The sequence below is a fragment of the Thunnus maccoyii genome, chromosome 4, assembly GCF_910596095.1.
Source record: "Thunnus maccoyii chromosome 4, fThuMac1.1, whole genome shotgun sequence".
Lineage (NCBI taxonomy): Eukaryota > Metazoa > Chordata > Actinopteri > Scombriformes > Scombridae > Thunnus > Thunnus maccoyii.
In genome coordinates, this window is record NC_056536.1 from 21641286 (window position 1) to 21664954 (window position 23669).

Sequence of the window (23669 nt, forward strand, 5' to 3'; positions counted from 1 at the left end):
TACTGTATTAATAGGTAAAATTTAAGAAGAAAATGCTTGTTGTGATATTCTCTATATTTCTGAATAAATCCCATTATGATTTTCTTCAACTGTCACCTGATCTTCCCCATCCAGAGCAAAGTATGTCAAGTCCTCCCAGACAATTCTCCATTTCATTTTCATCTCCTCAACACAGGAGTGCATAAATTCTCCTGTTATTCTAATCAGAGGCTGTGTGCCGCCGTACGATTGGCTGATAGCTGATGACTCATTTCAACAAGCTGGTGTGGGGCTGGCAAGAAGAGGGGTGGGTGGGTAGGTGGGTGGGTGGTGGTGAAAAGGGGGAGCAGGAGGTGGAAGTAAAGCATTCTCCCACAAGCCTGTACGCTTGTGTGCATTGTTGTTGTCAGTGTGGCACTCAGAGCATGCTGTTTCTCACTCTCACACTCGCACACTCACACACAACATAAATACATGCAAAGGGAGTCTTAATCTATACACACTTTCCCACTGTTTTTTGTTTTTTTTCTGTTCATCTCTCCAGCCATGGTTGCCTGTAGCCAGACTTGAGGAGAGACACAGAGCCAGCAGGAGAGAGAGAGAAAGGAGAGAAAAAGAGAGAGAGAGAGAGAGAGAGAGAGAGAGAGAGAGAGAGAGAGAGAGAGAGAGAGACTTGTGCTGATCACAGAGTCTGCAGCCCCCAGCCTTCCCTCTGTTTGCTGCTACAGTACGTGTGAAAGGCAGAGGGAGAGGCAGCAGAGGCAGAGCTGGTGTTTGTCTCTGAGACTCGAAGGGAAGAGGAGTGAGCTGTGCAGTGCAGAGCAGAGCAGAGCCAGTCAGTCCACTGGTATGTGTCCAGTGTGAGCGACTCAGTCCAGTCTCTGCCGCTGTCTGAGCAGCCTCACACCAGGACTCTGACACCAGCCACACAAACAGGTGAGTCCCAACAGCCTCATGATGAAATACTCTTACCAGTGCACTGCCAGCTCGACTTGCCATTTCAATATGTTTATTATTATGATTTTCTGTGTGTGTAATTTGCTGTTGTCATAATTAATGTTATGGTATTGATTTAAGAAATGCTAATGTGGATTGCTGAAAGTTTTCCTAAGAAAATGGGGTGTATCCATTATTAGTTGTGTGTGTGTGCGTGTATGTGGAAGCGAGGGTGGTTTTTCATGTATGTTTGTATGTGTGTTAGTTTGTGTGAAGGCTTGTTTACCTCTTGACTGACAAGTGAAAAAGACTGCTGGGACTTGGGGGGGGGGGGGGGGGTGCCTCTGATGGGAGTGAATCTGTATGATTTCTCTTTTTTCCCCATGTGTAAATCCATGTGTCCCTGAAAGAGAAAGTGGGTGGAGTGGGAACCGTTTCAGCAGTGGATGTGCTACTGTTATCTCAGTCTTGTTTAGAAACAGAGAGAGAAAAAAACAAAAAAACACGAAGAAGACCGTGCCATCCCAGATGCTGCGCTTTAGGCGGACTACAGTATTTGAAGGAATGTTAACTGTGCATACATTTCAGCCCGCAGTTTTTGGACACAGTAGTTTATCGACAACTGTCAGGGAAATCTGCAGGTGTTTACATTTCAGATTTCGTTGTTTTTCTTGAGCTTATGTGTGAGCCTTTTGTCTCAACTGCGCAAGAGAACTACTGCATCCAGCCCTAATTGTTGTAGCGCTGACAGGATGCGATCACTGTAGTGTAAGATTGTCACAATGTTCTGTGTTCAAAGTCTAAGCCGTTATATAATAAGGTTTCCAAGATACTGGCATGATTTCAAAAGAGAGCTGACATCAAATCAAAGATCTGTATAATGAGCAAGATTATGCGTGGCTCCTATTTTTTTGCTGTGACAATGTATACACAGCACAATGTCTTAATCTGGTATAAAGTTGTATTATCGAATGATAGATTTTGTTGCCCATATGTCCACTTTTTGACAGCATGTCAAGAAAATCATATGTATTTAGCATTTGCCATGATTGAGCTCATTGTTTTTATCGATGATATGAAATCGTCTTCTAATCTATCATCCATCATCATCATGAGAATTCTCCTCCATGTTAGTATGTAACACTTGTCGCTTGTGCTGTTGCATCCTGGGATGTACAGTAGCAGTCATAAGTTTGGACACACCTTGCCGTTCACTTGAATGAGAAAGTGTGTCCAAACTTTTGACTGGTACTGTTATTTGTGTGTAATGGCAGTTTGTGAGTTTTTACCGCAGGGAATCAGCAGGTTGGTCCAGTGCACAACTTGTTGAATCAGCCCGAGTTCTTTTCAACTTTGCCTGTGAAGTAAGCCTTAATCTGCCATGACTTACTTCAAGCCCATATGATTTGCGTACAGAGAGAACAGAGAAATGCGAGGCTTTGAATAGGACCATATGGCTGAATGAGATTTCACAGAGACATTGTCAGTGTCTAGATGGTTTAAACCCCTGAGCCATGACCGTGATCTAGGGCTGCCATTGAGAGTGAAAAATCCCCTCAGTGTTTGTCTCTCTCACTGTGGATGCTGCTGTTGTTTGCATCTGACTGTCAATCTGTCACCGGCTGTGATGTTGAGGAATCAGCCCCGGCTCCCCATTGACCCTGCCACGTCCCTTTATCACCCATCCCTCAATATATCTGTCCCCCCATCCATCCATCCATCCATCCATCCATGTTTCTCCCACTGGGGTTTCAAATGTTTGTCTCTTCACTTTCACCGAGCACCTCCCTCCACCCCCCTCCGCTCTGGTCGCCACAGAAACGGCTGATTCAGGAAGGGTGGGCGGGTGTCTCAGAGCTCTTGCTGCTCTGCCCCATGCGGTGCTTTCACAGTACATTTCTGCTTCTGTGCTGCTTTTATGGCCCTGATATGCTGACAGTTCAGGTGGCTCAGTCAGATGTTATACAATCTTATTAACTACACAAAGGCTATTTGTTCAGTTCCCTCAAAGGACATGTTTGGTATTTAGAGTTGCATTGCCATTCATGTTCAGTTTTTCTTCTAACAATGCAGACAGGGAACCTCTTCATTGCTCACTGACAGATCCCAAATGCTGCTGGGTTTTTTTTTCAATGGTTTACTTTGCTGAATTAGCGAGGACATTATTAGTGATTCTGACGTAAATAGCTCTCTCTTGACTGCTCTTCCAATTAAGCGTTGGGTTGATCCAGAGAGATTTCTGGCCTATTTTTGCTTAAACATATATGACACGCGGTTCAGAGTCACACTGTGTGTGTTTAGAGACTACACTGAGGTGATTAATAATGTAATATACCATGACCGAGCCATTTAATAATAGATATGCTATGACCTTTCTCTTACATAAGGTCGATAAAGCAGAAAAAGAGTGATGGAATACAGGATTGAAATAAACGGATTGAAAAAGAAAATTTGTCTGAAAATATGGATTAATTACCCCCTTCACACCCGAGTGTTACAGCAGACCTCCCACTCAAAAAATAATGAGCGGCAAATAAACGATTTGCAGCTGTAATTACAGATGAATTTCTCAGAAGTGGCTTTTTGTTTTTGTGTTGTGGTTTTTATCCATTTTGTTGCATTTTTTAGGATAGCTCTTGGTTGCCATGGTGATAGTTTGTACAGTAGCTTAAATCACTGCCTTTTAGAAAGGTTTCTGAACAGGAAATGAAACCTGTGTTGTACCGAAGTCAATTCCAAGCAGGACCCCATGAGCTTGTCCTGATGTGCCTGATTAAATTAAAATGGGAATTTGTATTCACTGAGGAGGTAATGGGGAAGACCAGCTTTGTCTAAATTGTTGTGCTTTTAATCTTTTTCTGCTCTTTGCACAAACACATTACTGAGCAGAGTCACAGTCTTGCTACAGCGTATCTCTGATAAATTAGCTATAGCAAAAAGTTATTGCAGTTAATATTATTTTAGTATTTCTTGTTGTCTAAAGAGGAATGAAGAACAGTGTCTAGTGATTCTAACCAACATGTATATTAGCAACTTGCTCAAAACAGTATTTGATCTTGTCTTGTTTGATTAAAATGTCTCAGATAATGTGTTTTCTTTTGAGTTTTTGAGCACAACATGGTATAAGTGTATGCAGGCTGCAGTGGTTTTTCTACCCTGCAGTGTTCAGCCATTACAGTCAGTGGTGACGCAGCCCGAGACTCACACAGCACACTGCAGACCCGTCACGAGACACAGCCAGAACAAAGAGCACACACTGTCATCTAAGAGAAAACCTCAACATGGAGGATAACTCAGAAGCAGCCTTTTCACAATACATCAAAGGGCTGTAGATTGAGAGTATGACATAGAGTACACAACCACGTCCTGAGACCTGAGTGCTCACCCTGCTACTTTTTAAGGATACTGTCCCAGATAACTGAGAGACCTCTGTGGCACTGGACGCCTCAGGTGGAAGACTTTGATGTCTGTGTATATACACCTGTACCAATTCACTTCTATGTGTAAATGTGAGGTATAAATGAGGAGGAGTTCACAGATGAAGACTATAAAGAAACCCAAATATACCCAGGCACTTCGTAACTTGATGGTTCAACAAAACCATAACAAACAGACACTAAACCACAAAAGTAAGTTTACAAAAGAATAAATCAGACACTTGGCTTGAAGTTCAAAGCCAAGTGTTGTTTTTTGACAGATAATTCAAAATGGAGAGGATGGAAACATATAAAACGTTTTATAATACACATATATAGACCTAGTAAAAATAGTGATTGATGCTATGATGGCTAATGGGTATCTTTAAATGAATAAAAAGATTTTAAAGAGAGGTTTTTATTGCAGAGATCAAATGCAGATTTCAAATGAATTAATAAACAGATAAGAGTTCAAATGGAGAGGATAGCCATTAAAACCAGGCTACAATAATATGGGAAGAGGATACTCGCTGTGCCACCACAAGGCAAGTGACACTGCAAAAACTCCCTGCAGGATAATAAGACAACTGTTTAGTGCACAAATCCACCGAATTTTCGCAAGACAGTCCCAAACTCCTGCCCCACTGATCACACAAATGCTCTAGAAGATAAAAAGAGAGGTTTAAAAAACTGGTTTTCCTTCAGAGGGCGTGACACAGCCCTGTAAAATAACTGAAGCTACAGCTTAGATAGAAGCAGTTCTTAATCACAATGGGTAAAATAAAACGGTCAGAGAAGTTAATTTGTAAGAGGGCAAAAAGCAGCAGGTATCCTGCAATAATACAGTGTTGGATGAGAGTCAACCTGATTTACCATATTAATAAAGAGTCACAATCATGGATGATAATATGAATAAATCTGCAAACCACAGGACCTTATACCTCAGCTTGAGCTCATCATAAAATGGATAGCAATAAAACCTTTAATGGATAAATCTGCGGATGTTTTATATTTGCTTCTTACTGTAAACAAATTCCATGAAAAGCCAAAACCAACATAGAATTTATCTGACTGACAAATATTACCAGTTTAGCTAAAGCCTGACAGGTAATCCTTTTTCTTTGTGCCATAGACCTCCATTAAATTATTTTACACTTTTAAAATCACATTAATGAGCCACACCATTACATAAGATGTTTCTTATTTACCATGAACATGGGAAGTGTAGTCAATCCCACATTCACTGTCAGTAACAAAAATACAGAAGATTACCAGTCTTATCCTTTAGAATACATGATTAAAAACCATCAGGATCTGTAAGAAGCCTGTATTCCAGCATAATCTGGAATAATGATGTTAAAATACTTAAAAATTACTTAAAAAGCTTTTGCCTAAATGTCTATGGCAAGAAAACACACACACCTATTAGTTAAAGAAAGTACTAATTAAAAGAACAACTAGAATACAAATGAAAAAAAATAGATGTTTTTGATTCTTCTGATGTGATATGACGGAGCAACAAATTTAGACTTGGTTGTACGTAAAAAAATGATTTAAAAATATTAGCAGTGTGGAACTTGCTGTTAATGTTGGGAGATTGTTCTCCCTACATTACATACGTTGGTGAGCAGATTAATGATTATTGAGTGTTTCTTCTATTAGCAACTTCACTCTTAGTACGCTCAGCAGCCACCAAGATTGATTTTTTTAATAAGTTGACCGTCTTTTAACTTGACTATCTTGGTGAAGGATTGGCCAACGATGATGCTGTAGAATATCTTAAAAATGTTGCCACAAGGAATTAATGCAGGTAACTTCTTTGGTAATATTTGCTGTGGAAAAGTGAGAAGCAACTTCAGGTTTGTTGCCTGCTAAAAGGAACAAGGGGAGAGGTAATCAGGTGAATCATGCTCAATATAATGTTAGAGGTGCAGATGGCTTGATTTGATTTCCACGTGGAGTGAAAGGTGAATATTTAGCCTCCAACCAGTCGTTACCACAATCAAACTCGTTTTGAGGAGGATCCTGGATGATTCCCTGCAGCGGGCTGCTGTCTGATGACTAATGTTCTCCCAAGTGCCATGTTAAAGCCCCTTAATTGGTTAGAATAAACCAATCATTAACCCACTCATTAAGGCTTATTGCAGTGCTGAGACCGATGTGATTCGATCATAGCAAACTTCCGTAATTGTTCCCAAAGCCTCGTCGTGGTCCTGTCTTAGACATTATTCGGGGCTCATCAACACTGACTCATTTTGGTTCTTTAAAGATTCCCCGACACTTAGTGTCAGGGTGTTTCTACACTAACCTCGCTGTTCCAGCCAAAAATTCCCATCTGGACCTACTCTTCCTGCCATCTGCTCCTCTGCTCTCTTATTGGCCAGTCCCGTTGACAGTTGTGAGGCCTCTAGTTTGAAATGGCCCCCACACACTTTTGTTAGATGAATAGAAGAAAGGAGGTGAGCTGGATGAATAGAGGAGGCACAGAGATTCATAAAGCTTGAGGTCTAAACGCGATTCACCACAGTGCGTTTCTTTAGTGCCGTGGCACTCTGCGTCTCAGCGGTTTCCACCCAATCTCTGTGTATCCCAGAAAGTGCTGACTGGCTTACGATAGGGATCACTAAGAGAACAATATGGAGTTTATTCTTAGTCAAAGAAAGGCTGTTTCCCTTAAATTAAAAGTCACATCCAGAGAGGAGCTGAGAGGAGTGAAAGCGAGGAAACAGGGTCAAATGGAGGCTGCAGTCATAGTGCAGGTGTATGAATTACTGCCAGGGGAGAGTGACAGCATGATGTAAATGCTGCTGCTGGTGGCGTTGGTGTTGATTGTGGTGCTAGTTTGGCCTCACTGACTGATGAATATGAGGAAAGTAAACTCTAGGGGAATCATCTGTGGTGCTGATCTGCCCCGAGGTTTAGAACTCGCTCTATCCTCATACTAATGGCGTCATTACTGGGCTTCTGAAATAGCATTTTCCTACTTACCAAGACGTGTAGGCACACACTCAAACACACACACACAAAATGCATGCAAGACAGCACACATACCTAATCAGACAATGTAAGACACCTATGAAAACATGCATTTGTAGCTGTATTGCATCCTCCTTAAAGATTCCACCCCCTCCATCTTACATCGATATTTACAATCAGAGTAAAATGTACGAAATAAATGCTTTTCTGTGATGCTCATTGAAGTACTAAAGAAAATACCATGAGTCCTTCCTGTCTTTTATTGACATCTCTTCCTCTATCCTTATCTACATAAAAGGGATGACATGAAAGGATGGAGGAACTGACACAACACAGAGCTGCCAAATAGGACATCCTTGCTCAGTCGAGCGTCATTTTGAAGTGACGTCATTTCATAACACTTTTCACAGCCACATTACCTCAATGTCTTGATATAGTAAAGGTGTTTGTAGAAGCTTGATCTGTATTATTTTGTTGTTTTAGAGCTTGGTTTTCATCAGATAATAAAATGTACTCAGTATATTTGTGGCCTCATTTTAAGCTTTTTTTCCCTTCAAAATAACATGGCAGAAGTGAAAATAACATGTATAATATTATATAGTTCCTCATAGTTCAACCTATCCACAGCAAATCACTACCATACGGACTATGTTAATAAAGTCTGTCAATCACTAAATTTTTAAATGCATCCAAGCACATGATAAATCACCGTCTTTTGTTGGCTTTATCATCCCTTTACAGTCCAATGAGATCAGCTGCAGTATCCAACTGCTAAACAGATTTGTTGCCCATTGGCCAGCTGATGCTTTTCAACTGATTAATCAAGGATGCAGTCTGACGGTGTATACAGAGGCTTATCACATCTTCGTTCACCTAAGTATCCATTTCTCATGCCAAAAATATAATGTTCCTTCCAAACAAAAGCCCACATTACAGACATTATGGCAGGTTGTTAATGTCATGTTCGTCACGTGAAGGTTGAAAATTTACTTGTCATGTGTGCCACTGACATTTATGGATAAAAAGACAGAATTCATGCTTTTATAGTCTAAGTGTTATATACAAATTCATTTAAATACATGAAAACTGTTCCCTTGTTGTCTATTGAATAATATCTTTTGGTATATTCCTCTTAAAATTGCATATTATTTAATATATTAGTACACCTAGTTTCTATGACAATGCAGAAAATAAAGAAACTTCTTTAAGTAAATAAAAATAACTCAAAAGTTTGCTAATGTGTATCTCTAGCTTTAAGACCTTCTGGAGGGCTTCTTGCTCTTTGTCGGCTTTTTTGTTGGGGCATTTTACCAATTGGAATATTCTTAAAAATGGCAGACCTCAATCGATTTCCAGGTCACAGAGAAAGGAAAAGGATGCATAAATATAACCCAGACGTCCTGGATCCAAACCCAGCAGGGGCCTATGCTATGTGTGTCATCTCCCCAAGTTTCTCTCATATCTCCTATCGTTCTCCAGTTTTATGATTTTACAAAAAAAACAACTTTGACCTGCATTATAGTATAAACCCTATTCTTTTTCAAGTCAAAATTCAGTATTTTCTCCAATTGATCTTTTTCACAGTTCCATCTGTCTCCTCAAATAAGACTCATGACTTCATCTGCAGCCATCTTCAACTCAGTTCAACAACAACAAGTATATACATACTTTCTTATATTTGAATGGATATTCCATCTCGGCAAAAATTGTTTACAATTGGGATGGTATGGCCACTAAAATAATTCAATAAAGTATTCGTATTATCTGGTGGAGGGATTATCAGAGTAGTTTAGGATTGTTTTCATTCAGACAAATTACAAAAGAAAAATACCAAAGATTGGTTCCGCAACAGAGGGAGGGGAAATATTGTACCTGATTTTTGATCATAGTTGCCAATTTCAAGTATCTTTTCAGTGCTAGCATTATAACATTGGCCTTATGTCACAATTTATCATTGTTTAGCGTACCTTCAAACTGAATGCACAGTCATCATCACTCTAAGTTATTTACAAGACTTAGTGTATGGCGTGACTGTGTATGAAACACTAGAGGGCTTTTCATTTGAAACGACACAGGGCCTTTCTCAGTATCAACTATGCCAAGTTCGGATTTGGCAAGTTCGACTCAGGAGTACAAACTTCCAAGGACGGAAGGATATGATTTATATCATAGCATATTTGCTGACAGCAGCAGCTCAGCTTCAACACGACTACCTGACTGTACTGTGACAAAATAATCTCAACTCAAAGCTCCACTAACACTAACCACTAACTTTTTTCTCACAAAAAATAACCTCATTGACAGAGAGATGCAGTCAATTATGTTATTCATCCTGTAATGTTGCTATAATAAAAATCCAAACTGTCATGTAGCTTAATAAGATAAAATGAAATTTAATATAGACTGATCTGTTCATTTTAATACATTTATATTTACTGAAATGTGGTGATATCTGTACATATAGAGCTCCAGAGGCAGCGCTGTTGTTCTGTCCAGTAAAAACATGAGGCTTCACTTTTTATTCAGACAAACTAATGCAGCAGCTACAATTGTTAGATTTAATCTGTGAGACCAACATTTATCTTCCAAAAGGAATTATATCATATATCAAAATGCTACAGAGACATTAGAGCCAGCGGCAAATCACCAAAGAGCTGCATGGATCAGTTCATCAGATCATGTTCTCCCCGGGATGATGATGGACGTTGAACGGCCAACCATCTCAGGAGTCTGGCCGCTAGCGGCCGCGATGACGCTGGTCTCACCCAGCCAGCAGCTCCTCACATCTCTGAAAATGTTGGAGTAAATGTCCAAATAGGCATTATTTGGATAAACTGACTTTTTTGGGAATCTAAATGGTTACCTTCTCATCTGAAAAAATATAAAAACTTAATAAAGTGACATATTAACAATCCTACAGCAAAAATCATGACATTTTTAGGGCTGGCACCACTGTTGCAATCCAGCCAAAATCAGGAGTAAGAGTCTTCAGCCATGCTAAGTACAGCCTCTGCGAGACATGCGAACATGCTAACATGCTCACAGTGACAATGCTAACATGCTGATGGTCTGCAGGCACAGTGTTTACCATATTCACATCTTAGCTGTGTGTGTTAGCATACTAGCATTTGCTAATTAGCACTAAGCACAATATACTCCTGGTATAGGTGGTGAGAATGTCTTTAGTTTTGCAGGTATTCAGTCACTGAAGAACTAAATTTGATCTGAAGGTAGCGTTAGATGAAACACCAATAGATCACCAAAATTAGTACAATTCATTCTGACAGGGACATGAATGTACAAAATCTCATAGCAATCCATCTAATAGTGGTTGAGATCTTTCACTTAAAACCACAAAAATAACATCCTTATGGTGGCGCTAGAGGAAATGTGAGTGGATTACCATTTAAGTCATTAAGAAAAATTTATTTACAAAATGTCATTGCAATCCATCCAATACTTGTTGAGATATTTCAGTCTGGACCACAATTGACCACAATGGTGGGTTTACCAATGGACTGCCATCCCTAGAGCTGTGCCACTAGCATGGATAGAAATTAATGCAATTCAACCACCCGAAAAGAATCATCCCTTTTATGGAAAGAGTTAGAGGCGTCATGCATAATTTAAGCTGATTTCATTTCAAATTTTCTAACAAGGCAATTTATGTTATCTATGTAAATGGAAAAGTACCACTACACCCCAGAGATGATGCCGAAAAAAGTCAACAATGCCTGCGTGATCCATTAAATCATCTATTCCCAAGAGGCTGCAGTTGAATTACTTCACATACAAAAATCTTTGGTTTCCCTTCATGAGATCTGCATCACTCTAAACGACTTTAACGAGATGAGAATGTGATGCAGGCAAAGCTGTTAACTATTACACCTCCTTTGTGAAAACCACACACACACACACACACTCTCAAATACTTCTAACCAACAGATCCTCTCCATTGCTGCACCACCTGCCTCTCATCAACCCCCTCATCAAGCAGAATAAGATCACTGTTAATCCACTTGTCTCAGCCCAACAGTGCTCCCACTGCAGGGCTCAGCTGTTCCCTCAGGGCTCCCTGGAAGTCAGGAGTATAGAAAGGTGCTGGAAGCCTACATACTCCCTTATGCCTCTCCTGCTCTAACATTCTTTTTCTCTTTTTTACACACACATGTATCTTCGTTCTTTTTTTTGTTTCTGTATTCTTTTTTTTCCTCTATAAAGGAGTGGACTTCAGAAAGCCATGCACATACTGTGTATGCCTAGGTTTCATTGGAAGTGGCAACCAAAACTTGTAGTGTTTATATGTGTGTCTGACCCCGCTGTGTGGTCACTCAGTCCTGTGGCACAACAAATCCTGCCCTCTTCATTTTGGTCTTGATTTGTATTTGTGTTCTTTCACAGCGTCCCACTAGGTCCCTAAATGTTTCTCTGAGTATTTCTGATTGTGTTGTTCCATCAATGGCGGCCCTCTCATCTGGTGAGGGAGTTCACAAAAGTGGGGGGAGTTATGGGAGTTATTTTGGCTGCAGAGTCCTCCAGTGCACCAACAGGGGAGATCCAGTACCAAGGAGGTAATTGAATTTGAGGTTTGAGCTAATGATTTTTCCAACAGCGGGACGTTCCTCCCTTCTCCTGGGCTCGCAGTGTCATGCATGGCCTGCACAGAGCGTCGCTCAGGCAAGCCCTAAATCATCCAATAATGGCTTTGGAGAAGCTAAGTACATCTTACTCTTTTAACAGGCATGGTTTAATAGCACTTGTTAATCCAACAACATATACAAAGTTTTCCATTTTGTATAGTCTTATAGGCTTCACTGAACAGATGTTTAACTAGATTCATTGCCTTTGGACAAGAGCGTCATTGATAAAAAAACAATTAGGGCTAATGAATCTCAGTGAGCTCAGGATACTATATTATACTTTCACATATGAATTCATTAGTTGTCTTGTTTGGGTTATTATTGTCTTTAACTCAGGGAATTGGTTTAACCAGTTAACCAATCCACAGACATCTACATCAGTATTTCCTGACAAGAACCTGCTGAGCCTCAAGTTAGTCAGGTCTGAAAGGCTGTCTACCTTTGTTCTCTGATCATCGATTACTGGAGCAGTGAATTATGTATGAATTGAATTGTATGAATGATTTTTTCTTTTTTACCTTTACAACCACTAAAATGTCAAATACTGACATGTCTCGGGTTAGACAGTGACATTTCTTATTAGTTTTAAAACCTATAACACTAAATTAATTATTTTTTAATGTATTTATTGATTACCTAAGTTTATACTTTTAAGTATCCTTAAAAGCAGTGTAAGTGTAAACTCTGTTAGACCTCATGCTGTCTTTTGACCCAGACAGATAGACAGCTTTGAAGCTGCTCTTACATTTGAAACCCGGCAACTTCAAGGCTGATTGGTCTCCATTTGTAGTTCAGTCAGGAACAGAGATTTCTCCCCTTGGACCCCTTGTCTCTTCACCTCCATTGTTATCCTTTTATCCTTTTCATGTTGCTCCACATAATCTGCATCTCACTTTCTGTCCTTTCTTTCACCAAATCTTATTCAGTTATCTCCCCTCTATTAAGCTACTTTATATATTTATTTCTCTTTCCAGCAAGGAAGCAGCTCTTATCACCAAATGAGTCGGTATCATAATTGTTCCTTTTATTCCAACTCAGCTCAGCCCACTGCTCACATACACACACACACACACACACACACACACACTATTGTCATCCCTGGTGCTGTGCTGCAACCTATTTAGGTGCGACATCTTGTCGCTGTCCTTCATCTGCACAGACTCACTGCTAATGGCCACCAGGTTTTTCTCATTAGTTAATTGTGTTTTGTGATAATGTCTACTGCTTTGAGCTGTTAGCTGAATGACTTTTAGGCTAATGGTAACTGATCACCTCTGTACACAGATCTAAAGTGGCCTTTTTTTTTGTACTTGTTGCATTGTCACTGCCATCCATTATACCTGACTGCATTCTTAGTTCAATCAGACAGCCAAGCTCATGTTTGTCTTGTTGAACTCTAGTGAACTTTGCTGCAGAATCCCATTGCAGTATGACTGGTGTCAGAGGCCAGTAAAAAAGGCTCTATCAGAGATAATGGTGGCGCCCACTGGACTATATGTAATCATACTCTTACCGGTAGCTGCCCGATATAATTTTCCTCTCAGCCTGTAATTCCGGTTTTCCAGTCATGGAGGTGTAAGTGATGCATATTTACAAGTTCAGTGGGAACACCTGTAACAGCTCCAGAATGTCACATACATATAAAGATTTGTTCTTCTTTGATCTCTTGAGATCTGATCCATTTGTCCCACCGCATTGTCTATTTCTTTTGTACTGTCACAGTCAATTTAAATTTCTTTGTTTGCTTTGGAACGACTGGTGTGAGTCATTACTTGTCCATTGTTGATTGCGTTGCTGCACAAAATCACTGGTTTTCAGAAAAAGGCTACAGCACTGACAGAGAGTGTCAAATGAATCATGCCTTCAGTGGCTACTCTCTCCACTCTTTTTATTTTGGGTTGGTATCCAACTCTATATAGTCAGTATTGGATTCCCTTGTTGCACCATTTTTTCAATGCATATTGAGGTATCTTCTGCACTTTTTGTTTGCAGTACAATGATGCATGAATATGTGGTGCTGAAGCAATATTTGGAACGACGCTCAGCCCAATTCAAACCTCTCGGGCCCATCTGCTGTTCCTTGGAAAATAGTGTGAATACTTAAACCGAAATTATACTTTCTACATCCATGAGTATGTGAGGGTCCACTAAGGATATCTGCGTACCTCCAATTTGTTGTAACCACGCCACAATGCTACAAGGGCACTGCAAAATATGTCTTCTTGTAGATCTACTGCGCATGTGTGGAACGCATGTAGTATAAACAGAACTACTATGTGTCTGTGGTCACTACAGCTGTCTGTGTATGTGTCCACATGGGAGTATATTCAGGCCTTTAGAAAGAGACTTGCTTACATTCTAATATGTGAGCAGGTGCCAACCAGGATGGCCGCTTGTTGCAGTTGCTCTCGCTCTTTTCGCACTTTTTCCTAAATATCTCTTTCTCTCTTGTTCTATCTTTGTTATTTTTAGCTTAGCTAAGTAACTAAGTCGTGCCCTTGTCAAACCATGTAGTTTAGAGGGGTTTTGATCATTTTTCTGGTGGTTGGTGTACTTTTTTGCTTGAGCATCATGCCGCCAGTACACAACAACTCTGCAGCTCCATTGTTTACAGCTGGGATCAGCTGATGGTGCTCCAACCTTATGTCCTGGATTGTCAACTACCTGACTGGCAGACCACTGTTGCACTTGCAACACTGTGTGTCAGACAGAGTTGTCAACAACACTGGGGCCCCACAGCGACAGTCCTGTCTCCCTTCTTGTTCACTCTACACCATGGACGTCAAGTACCACACAGAGTCCTGCCATCTTCAGAAGTTCTCTGATGACTCTACTATAGTTGGATGTATTAGCAATGGCGAGGAGGCTGAGCGCAGGGCTGTGGTGGGAAACTTTGTCACATGGTGTGAGCAGAACTGTCTGTTGCTTAATGTGGCAAAGACAAAGGAGCTGGTTGTGGATCTGAGGAGGGCCAAGGCACCAGTGACCTCTGTTTCCATCCAGTGGGTCAGTGTGGACATTATGGAGGACTACAAGTACCTGGGAATGTACTTTGACAATAAACTGGACTGGGCTAAGAACACTAAAGCCCTCTATAAGAAGGGCCAGAGCCGTCTCTACTTTCTGAGGAGGCTGAAGTCCTTCAACATCTGAGGGACAATGCTGAGGATGTTTTATGAGTCTGTGGCGACCAGTGCTCTCTTGTTTGCTATTGTATGCTGGGACTTCAGGTTGAGGGTAGCAGACGCCAACAGACTCAAGAAACTGATCGGCAAGGCCAGTGACGTTGTGGGGGTGGAGCTGGACTCTCTTCAAGTTACGTGTCATCTTGGACAATGTCTCTCACCCACTCCATGATGTGCTGGTCAAGCGCAGGAGTATATTCAGTGCAAGACTCATTCCACAGAGATGCACCACAGGAAGTCATTCCTGCCTGTGGCCATCAAACTTTTCAACTCCTCCCCCAGAGTGTAAATAGACGGGACCCTTGAACTTATTTCACCCCTGTCAACAGCTTCATAACCCTATAATTTATTCATAATTTATATTTTCAACTGTGCAATACTGACTTAACAGTACAATCATTTTAGTGCAATAATTCAACAGTGCAATACTTTGGTGTATATTTATACTGCATTTATACTGTGTATTTCCAGTAACATTTCTTATTTACACTATTCTTGCATTTTAACACATTTATAGATCCCATTTCTCAGTTTTAATATTTACACTGTTATATATTGTAGACGAAGCACATATTTTTACATATTTCTCATTTGTCTTATTTTCTATTTTTCTTATAATTTCCCTATGCTTATATATATATATATTTCTATTCTTGAATATGAGCAACTGTACCATGACCCGATCCCACCCCCCGGGATCAATAAAGTATTTCTGATTCTGATTCTCCAGCATACCAGTAATACTCCATCATGCTACCTCGTCACGGCTGCACTGACAAAGTGGTCTCAGAACATTTGTGAAGGGCTCAGATAACTCATCTCCAGACTGAACACCAAAAGACATCTCTTTCATATGCACAGCACTTTACACATGCATGGGGAGCAGTAAATGCTTCCCATATGGCAGCATCCACACATTTGTCAGCCCTTCTGCGTTGGTTTAAAAAAATAAAAAAAACATTTGCGGCTAGTTCGCTGCCAGTAAAAGAGAGATTATGGAAATATATTGAGATTTATAACATTATTTCTGGAGAGAGTGCTGAGATTGTGAAATTCTCACACTGCTTTCACACTGAAACCAAACTGTTATCAGTCATCAACGTCAGAAAAGAAAAAGTCCTTTTTTTTACTTATCTTTTAATAAATTATATCTTACTCAACATGAGAAATTGTTCGATTTAAATAATGTATCACATTAGGGGAGTGTGGATACTGCTGTTACATATGTGTGCCATTGTCAGTACTGGAAGTAACCCTTGAGCGTAGCTATAGGTTGCATAATCACACCAATGTTTTTATACTTGCCAACTAAGCAAGTAACATAATTACCTTTTAAAATGAACCAGAATTACATCAGCTTATTTGCATGTAACATCAAGTTACATACAGGATCTTACAGTATTTGTACTGTGGTGCTGTACTGTGCTAGCTGCACATATTACAAAAGCCAATAAAGTTGTTATCCATATTTATGCAATTTTATTTAGTCGTTAAGAAGTATTTGAACATGAAAACTTGAGAGGTGAAATTGTTTGGTGGTTTCTTTGTGGAAACCCAACATGTTACTTTATTTACAGTAAGTGGGAAAAGTTTCAGTCAAATGTGCACCTAGTTTTTGAGCCGTTATGTAACTCAAAAGTTGCATAATAAGCCATATAGCATGACTCTTCACCACAGGTTAAATTGCAAAATAACACATTGATGATAAAACACAGCAGTGTCTTCCCCATCGCTCTAACCCTGGAATCCATCGAAGTAAGGGCGAAATCAGGGGAAACAACAAACAGTTTAAGGGGGTTCAAGCCCTTTTCCCTGACAGCATCAAGATGGTTCAGGGAAATGCCTGACCTCTTAACACTACGCCGAGGCTTTCAGTGCTTTTACTGCTAAAAGTGTTTTTGCATCACATGGAAACGGCTCAGCTATATGTGTTCAACTCCACTCTGCCATGATGTTTCGTGTGAAGAGACCAGTGGGAGGACGTGTAAAAATGCATAGCAACAGTCTCTTTCTCTCCTGTTCTCTCTCTCTCACACACATAATCGCACCAACGCACACACACATGCACAGACAAATAAATACACGCCTGCACAGATAGCACCCCCCTCCCACCACCACCCCCACCCCTGAAAACACAAGGCTCTGTGGAATAAAAAAAGGCCCATATTAAAGATTACACCCTTTGGCAAATTGATGTAAATGGCATCACACAACAGGAGTCGGCCTCAGTTTGTGAATCACCAGCAGCCGTTGTGGGGAAAACATGTGCCACTGCCTGCCCAGCTGCACTCCTCGCACAAGTCACAGGCTCGGTCTGGAAACTTGATCCTGTGTGTATGTGTGTGTGTGTGTGTGTGTGTTGCCATTTCAGACAGAGTCGCTCTCCTGTGGCAGCCCACTGCCACAGCTTTCCCTGTCATCATACCTGATCATGCCTGTCTGTCAAATCATTTTTGTAAAATTCACCACAAAGAGGGGAGGCTTACGAACACAGAGCAGTATCCATTTCCCTCACTGAAACGCAGGATGGTGCCTTTGCAGCAGCGTAGAGTGCGATTTGCCTGTTGAAACCCTGCAATTCTATTTAAGGCCATCCCACACACAGTGGGAGAGGAGCAGAAATGTGTCACCCTTTAATTACAGCTTTTCAGGTCCTTGTGAAATTTTGTGCCTCTGTAGGTAAGAGAGAGTCCTACTTTGGATTTCAGGAACACACCTCCAACAATTAGCACATCAGGGACGTGAACAGTAGTGTGTGTGTGCGTGTGTGTTTGTGTGTGTGTGTGCTTTGATTGGTTTGATTTAAGCATTTTGGTTTATTGCCTTTTACTCTTTTTCACCACTTACATTCACTACTTAAATGATGTCCCTCTAGCTATTGGTGACAACACTATGTGAATGATGCAGACGGCCAAAAGTGCGTGTTATGTTCCCAATTATATCACCAGTATTGTCACCCACTCTGAGCTTTTCTCAGTCTGTTCTGCCAGCTGAACCGCAGAGCTTTATTCCTATAGGGTCAACCCCTTTCAATTAATTTCTTGTTAGTGCTGATCCAAATAAGCTGCAGTAAGAATTTAATCCTCATAACTGGATTACGAGCTGATTGGCGCTACATGAGAGCTGTTTGTTATTAAAATGAAGGGTTACATATTTCTGGATTTGATGGCATATTGACAGCCAATCCTAACTGATCGTTTAACTGTTAACAGCTGTGTTGTTGAAATCTGAATTTTGTTTGCCACAGAAAGGAGAATCAATTTTAGCTTCTATCAGGAGACAAGATCGAACTCTATTGGCTGTTTCTTTATGAGTGTCCTTGATAACGATTTGCCACGCAGGCCTCAGAGAGCCATTGAACACACAAACACACACACACACACACACATACACACCTCCCCTTCTGTGCACATGAGGATTAAGGAACAAGATGGAGGAATGAAGGACACTGAACTTGCTTGAAAGATTGCGTTTTAAAAGACTGAATTTTTTTTTCCACTCCTCTCCTCAGTGAGAGCTAATCTGACAAAGAAATCTTCAGTCGTCTGTTCTATTTTCTATCTTCCCCAAATGAACCGACGCACAAACTACTTTGTCATCTCCTGCATTTGTATTCCTACATTTTGATAAGCGAATAAAATATTTCCTGTAGAGCCTCTTGCTCAGCTGCCATGCTGTTATTCCTTTCATTACATAGGCGTATATCTGAGAGAGTGGGCAAGGGTTACTGTATTTACTCAACCAGGCTGACTCCATGGCGACCGTCTCCCGTGCCATTATCCTGTATAGAGGGTTACTGAGCTCTGGCGCACTTGTTCTCCCACTGCGTGAGCTAATTCTCCCATCATTGAAAGGAAGGCTGGAGGTTTGAGGATTGTGAGGTATATATAGGTGTATGTGGACAGTCATATGTGTGTGTGTACGTGTGTCTGGAAAGCTTTATTATTAATCAGGAATAACTGTGAGTTCAGCAGGGGAGGGGAAAGAGGCCAAGGGTTGACATTTCGGGCTGTTGTAAGTTCAGTAGGGAGGCTCACACACCAGCATCACTGGAGCAGTAGGTTACTGTTTCAGTCCTGCCCACAGCGCTTTGTTGTGTCGCTGTGAATCTGTAAAAATGCATTTAAACGTTTGTGAAAGGACAACGCATTGTGGCTCATTTCAACAGGAATATTATCCTCTTTTTTTTAACCTTAACATTTGTCACAGTACTTTTCCATCAGCGTCTATGTGTGTTACTGAACATACGAACTGTACCTGCCGACCCTTTTGGAAGCTAGGAAACAAGTAGAGGTGAAGAGGATGATATTACATTTCATCCATCTGTTGTCCCGTAAAATTGATTATATCAGTCGATTATGTAATACGTGTGAGGAATGATGTGAGCCAACAAATTAGTATCATAGTGTAGCCCTGAGAGCCAGCGTGAAGGATTCCAATATCAGTTGATGAAACCAATATTAATAAATGGATGTCAAAGCATATCGGTTTGATTTTTGTTTTGTAAAAGCAAAACTGCAATCTGATGAATATCTAAATCTTCCTGTTCTACTTTTTTGTCGATGTGGAAGGCTTTTAGGCAGATGATTACCATTAAAAGTACTCTAAGAACGATTAGCAAAATAACAATAACAATAACGAAGAGCAGCTTTTGAATGTTTTCCTCAACATGTACGTTGAAAGAGCAGCGAAAAGCATGTTTGAAGTAGAAACATTATAAACTGAGCTCATTCAGTCATGTATTACAAGCATATTTGCATCTGAACAAGTATTGCCAAATTGACGTAGCCAACTATTTTAGAGCTGCAACGATTAGTCGATTAATCAGTTGATCGACAGAAAATTAGTTTGATAATCGATTAATGGTTTTAAGTCATTTCTAGCTTTTTAAATGCAACTTTTCTGGTTAGTCCTCTATGATAGTAAACTGAATTTCTTCTGGTTGTGGACTGTTGGTCCAGAACAAACAAGACACTTTAGGTTGTATTTGGGAAGCAATTATAGACCAAACTCATTGAGAAAATAATTGACAGATTAATCGGTAATGAAAATAATTGTTAGTTGCAGCCCTAATCTATTATATATTGGTTTTGTACTGTATTCTCGATTGTGCATATTGATTCATCACTTGGTATCACTAGATAATTGTATTGCCTCAGCAGTATCTGTAAAATGGACAAGTAAATTGACGAGGCCTGGCTGATAACACGATACATGGGACAATTCATCACAGGCCATCAAAAACATCCACTTTCTCAGTTTTTCAGCAGCCGGCCTCCCAAATAAATTTGCATTTCAATTTTTTCCCATAATTGACCTTTATGTACTTTGTCACATCATGTATTTGTGTGCCACAATATTCCCAATCTCCCAGGGGCACACTATTTAAGTGTTTGATGTTTTACAGTTTTGCAGGAAGGAGAGGCCTGCAGGGCAAACTAAACCACAACCACCTCTTTAACATTCAGAGTATATGTGTAGCCACACACACACACACACACACACACACACACACACACACACACACGCAGAAAGGGAGCGAGAGTGAGCAGAAATGGTATGAGTAAAAAGCTTCCAACCTCCCACTGTACTCCGGCTTCAATATTTCACCGGATATGCTGAGTCTTTGAGAATGTGATGCGGTTGAAAGTGGTAAAGTGCTGCCATTACCAATAGAGGGGAGTGAATGACGTGACTTTGAATCTGCTGCATCTGATTTTAGTTGTTTCATCCACATAGTTAATGGTTGAACAGCATTCATAAATCCTGAACAAGTTCTGCCTTCCATCTCACTGCAGCAGTGCCCTCAACAGGCAAAGGATGATTAATTACTGTGTGTTGGAAGAATAATTCCACACAGCAGTTGTTTACAATGAAATAATTGCCGACATACAGGCCTGAGATTAGCTGACAACTAAGAACCTGTCGGGACGATTAGCATCCTCTTTTATTTCAACTTTTGTGTATTAAAGGGGATGCAGGAGTGAACAGATTCCATCCAAAACTCCTCATCAGTTTCACTGATTGCAGCCTGTAATGTTTAGTATCTGCTTTAATGCTTAAAGTCAAAGCACCAGTTAAGTATCCATGAAAATCTTAATAAGACTGTCTGCTTTATCAAATTTTTGTGTTGATTTAAAGAGGATAACTATAAATATACAGAACCAGAGAAATTCTAATTACTGCTGACATATTGTACGGTGGCAATAAAAGGAGATTAAAAGTGGACTCTGTGGTGCATTTGCTGTCATGGAGAGCGTACAGTTGATTTCGATTGGTTTTTCTCTCACTGTGAAGAGTTAATCGAGCCTTGGTCAGGCTCTGTGCTTCAGCCGAGCACCTCCTCTCATGTCAGCTTTTACATAAATAAGAGCTTTTTCTCTCCATCACTCCCTCTCCTTCTCTTTCTCTCATGCACACCCACACAGAGCCTGTCAGAGGCACATGAGGATGGGAGGAGGAAGGAGGGAGGTGGGTGAAGCATGACACGTGAAAAAGGAAAAGCGTTGCTCTTAACACTGCATCTACAGCCCTCTATCTATTGTTTCTCTATGTTTTTCTCCCTCCGTATGTGTTTCGAGTGTATTTTCTCTCGCTGGAATCTGAGCGATTGTGGATTTACACGCAAAGCCTCTTCTCTTTGTTCTCAAAATTACCTAATTTGTTATGAAGATCTTCTCTCCTCTGGCACCGAGATGTTGATTAATCTCAGTTAATTTATGTGTAAATTAAGACACTGCTAATTGGATCTAACTGAAGGAGAGGCAAATTATGGTAAAACTAAAACCAGATTCAATGATTTATGATATGTAAAACATAATATGCCTACAGCATGTACATTATCACATTATATAACCCTGCCAGCGAGTATGAAAGAAGCCTGAAGATGGTAGATCTGTGCCTCCTGACAAAGACAGCGATCGAATGAAAAAAATATTACAGGTCCCTCACACTTTATAGTTAAATCAGTATAATCATACATTTCTTCACAGACTAGTAAATGGGTGTTGTTCAAGATGAAGCACACCAACCAGTTGCCACGGCAACTTGCAGAGTTTTTCCAACTGACCTACAGTTGGCTGACTGCTGCCTTGCTGAGGTACAGTTTGGATGAGTTGTCCTCTCCTCCACTCACCAGTCACTGCGGATGGTTAAAATAGTAATCATCTTTGTCAAATAATTCATGTTTCAGTATGAGCCTGAGGGGAAAAAAAAAAAATCCATTTCCCAAACTAAACCCATCACTCGATTATGCTTATTTGGGAGGTGTCAGGTGTGAACAGATTATAGATAAACTTTGGCATTTGGTGAAATATGCTTTTAGTTAGTTGATTAGTTAGTTAGTGCCCCAAAATGACATATTGTATGTTTAAGATCACGTGACAAATAGCAGCTGTTGTAATTATGACTCTTGGACATCAGGAGCAAAGGAGGAGAGTCTGCAGAAGAGAGAAATCTGGGGTGGATGGGATGGCCTAAATCAAAGCCCTCCTTTAATTTTATCCACATCTTTTAAGTGTTGCATGACCATAACCACATGCTTATTGCTGTAACCATGACAACAAAGGTCCCCTAACCTTAACAAAGTACGTATCTCAACCCAACGCATGATCTTTCTCTAGCACTAATTAAGTCATCTTTGTGCCTAAACCAAACCAAGCATCATAATACATAATTACTTTTCAACATTGAGTTGTAATGTAATGTTTGGAAGGCACAGACAAATTATGTCATCCAGCTGATAGGGTGCATCAGATCAGAAAATGCGTCTATGTGTCGTTCTGGAGTGCATGGATTGAAGTACCTTCGCATTTAATTTGGAGGACTTGTGTTAAATATAAGCCACAGCCAGCAGCCGGTTAGCTTAGCTTAGTACAAAAACTGGAGACAGGGGGAAACGGCTCGCCTGGCTCTGTCCAAAGTCAACTAAATCTGCCCACCAGCACCTCTAAAGCTCACTTATTACCACATAATATCCTGTTTGTTTAATCTGTAGAAAAAACAAAGTTTAAAAATGACGGGGGGGTTATATGCAGGACTATCTCTTGGTTCTGAGCAGTTGCCAAGCAACCAGCAGAGACTCCAGGAAGTTACTGGACCCAGCAAGAAATAGCACAGCAAATAGTGCTGGCTGTAGCTTCATGTTTGACGGACAGATATGAGAGTGGTATCAGTCTTCTCATCTAACTCTCGGCAAGAAAGTAAATGAACGTATTTCCCATTTTAATTCTTTACACTCACCCTAACAAGAGACCCTATTACAAAGAGGTGACAAATTGTAAACCACAGGTTATACTGTTATCCATACAGTGAGGATATTTTAGATCAGTGCAGGAATGTTTATGCAGATCGTGTGACAACAGTAATTTTTTTTGTTTTCTCATTCCAGACAACATTCATATTTTATACTGTAATAACTCTGATGCAATCAAACATGTATGACCCCGCAGAGAGGGGGTCTTCTTCCCATCACCTCTGCAATAAAAACACGCTTTGAAGTCATAAAATACAAGAAGATGACATTTGGCACTTTACAG

At 40.4% G+C, this 23669-nt stretch overlaps 1 protein-coding gene across 2 annotated transcripts in view; it reads left to right on the top strand.

The window, feature by feature from the left end:
• The first annotated feature begins 758 nt into the window (after positions 1-758).
• Positions 759-23669, top strand: part of LOC121895811 (prickle-like protein 2) — a 37248-nt gene continuing 14337 nt past the window's right edge. For both annotated transcript variants that reach the window (XM_042409270.1, XM_042409271.1), the window contains exon 1: positions 759-915. The gene's annotated coding sequence lies outside the window, so the exon portion shown is untranslated. The remainder of the gene's footprint in view (positions 916-23669) is intronic.